We start from the raw sequence: 2,643 nt of genomic DNA, 5'->3' as shown, positions 1-2,643 counted from the left end.
TTGTTATGTAAAATTATTTATTTATCTAAGATGCACCTACACTGAATTTATCTGAAAAATAAAAAAGTCGATATTAAGAAAAAAATTGTAAAAGGAAGATTATAAGAGAGGGTTTCGCCTGCCAGCAAAAGTTACTGGTGTGCCATGTTTGGCACACGTGCCAGGGGTTGCCTACCCCTGCCCTAAGTAATTAGATTGAAGTGAAGGATGCTATTCCATGACTGGGAAAAAGATGAAAGAGATGGATGATAAAGCTAGAGGGTTAAATTTTTGTCACATTGTGGTGAGTTCTGGGTGGAAGGCTAAGTAAGGTCTTCACCCTGCAATGGAGCAGCAGGTACCACTATTAGAAAGGTGTTTAGGAGAGTGGGTATCCCATACAACCTACAGAGTAGATCGGAGGGGGCAGAGCATGATAGCCTGGAGCACTGTGAGGTAGTTAATGCTGCAGTTCCTGAGTGAGGTGACATGGTGTGAATTCCTTTATGCCTCTAGCAGTTAGCACAGTCTCCTACACATAGAAAGACTCAAGTATGTTTATTGGATAGTCGGATTGTAACTGTTTTTTGGAACACAGTAGTAAATAGACTGTGATTCTGACCCAATATTCTATTTCTTAAAAATCTTTATCAGCACAGCTGGTGTGAATCAGTGGTTGAGTGTTGACCCCGTGACCAGGAGGTCATGGTTTGATTCCTGGTCAGGGTACATGCCTGGGTTGCGGGTTTGATCCCCAGAAGGAATGTGCAGGAGGCAGCGGATAGATGATTCTCTCTCGTCACTGATGTTTCTATCTCCCCTTCTCCCTTCTTCTCTCTGAAATCGATAAAAACATTTTTTTAAAATCTATGTCATCTGTATGTCTGTGGTTACAATGAAGAAATATCAGTAAATAATAAATCCCAAATTTCCGTTTTGAAAGGACATCTTAGGTAAGTTTTACATAAACACTGAAGTTAGTGTGTACGTGTGTGTGTGTGTGTGTGTGTGTGTGTGTGTGTTTTATTGAAGAAGCAACTTTTGACTGTAACCTCTTGGGTTAGATTTTTGGTCCATGTGGCAGTGCCCTCTTGGGTTTCTTTTCAAGCCCAACTGAGGCGAATGAGGAAGATCTCAAATTTGAGGTGCCCTTGACCCCTTGCTAGGGCTTCAGACTTGCAGAAGCAGCTCAAGGCTTCTGCCCTCTTCCACCACCCTACTTACTACTCTGACCTTCCTTCATCATTTCCCTGGCAGGTGAACTCTGACCCCGAAGGCATTAGGGAAGTTTAAGTTTTATTTTTTCCCTTTGTTCTCAGCAACTGCTTGTGTCGGGGTTGGGGGAAGGAGGGACTTAGGTTTCAGATTAATTCAGGGAAGCTCCTAGTGGGCCCCTTAAACATAATACCCTCTAGCAGACTAGTACGCATTTGCTGCTGCAGTGGCTTTCATAGTGTGAAAGGAGACAGTCCAAGCGACAAGCTTACAGAGAATTTACTCTTTACAAAAGAGTGTAAAATATTGCTTTTTAAGATGTGCTATTTCTGTGCCCCCCAAAATACTAAAATATTAAAAAAGATATTCTATAAACATGTTTTTGTAAATTCTCTCCCCTGCTCCTTTTCTTTTGACTGTTACAATAGCAAACATTGCTTTTAGTGATTAGAAGTAAAATGTGGATGTCAAATTTAGAAGACAGTATGATCCTTTTTGTATTTTTTCTTGGCAAAGCAATTTAATTAGAAAATAATCTTCCTCTTTAACATCTAATACTATAAAATATCCCGTTTTGTTGGCAGTTCATAGCAAAATTTTGAGCTATCATGTTACCATGAAAAGATATTTTAAGTAAAAAAGATGACTTTTTTAAAAATCAAAAATGCAAAGCACTTTTTAAAAAAGCAATCTTCAATTTTAAAAAGTACTTTTTCAGTGGGGCGGGGAATGGGGAACATGCTAAATCCTTCAGGGAAGAAGGAATTACAAGGGGAGTGTGTCTTGGGCTGATCACACCAGTCTCAGCCCTGGCTGTCTGTGCACGAGTGCCCAGTGTATGCATATGTGTGTGCCCCAGTGTGTGCCCGAGTGTGCGCGCGCAGCCACAGGGCCCCTGGGCCCGGCCTTGGGGCTGCCGGGCTTCCCCGCGGGCGGGGGGGATGGGGGGCGCGCGTGCCGGTGGGTACCCACCCGGGGCCGTGCGCAAACGCCCGTGGCCCCGGCTCTGTGTGTCACCATCGGCACCATTTTCGGCTTCGCTCGGGACAGGCTCCTAAAGGGAAGGCGGCTGCCGCCCGTCGCCGTCCTCTTTCCCTCAGATGCCCTCTGCCGCAGGTTTATTATTACAGTACCGGCCGCGCCGCCTCCCCGCGGCCCTGGCAGCTCGCCGGGCTGTGCAGCGCCCTGGCCGCCTTCTCGCTTGGCGCGCCCCCAAACCGCCTCCTCCACCTCCTTATTTGTCTGAAAAGCCACCGCACGTCGAGGCGGAGAAGCCCGCCGGGGGCGGGGAGGCCGTGCCGGGTGTGTGCGCCCGTGCTCGGCGGCGGGGCGGGGCGGCGCGCCCAGCTGCGGGCCCCTTTGTCCCCAGGGCCGGGCGGGCACAGTGGGGGCGGCCGGGCGCGCGGGGGCCGGGGCGCGGGGGCCCGGGGTGCGCGCACGTTGGCCGCC

Source organism: Myotis yumanensis, unplaced genomic scaffold (genome assembly GCF_028538775.1).
Source record: "Myotis yumanensis isolate MYYU_CA2020_CCGP unplaced genomic scaffold, mMyoYum1.0.hap1 SCAF_4, whole genome shotgun sequence".
In the NCBI taxonomy this organism is placed as follows: domain Eukaryota; kingdom Metazoa; phylum Chordata; class Mammalia; order Chiroptera; family Vespertilionidae; genus Myotis; species Myotis yumanensis.
Note: the sequence above shows the minus strand (reverse complement) of the source record.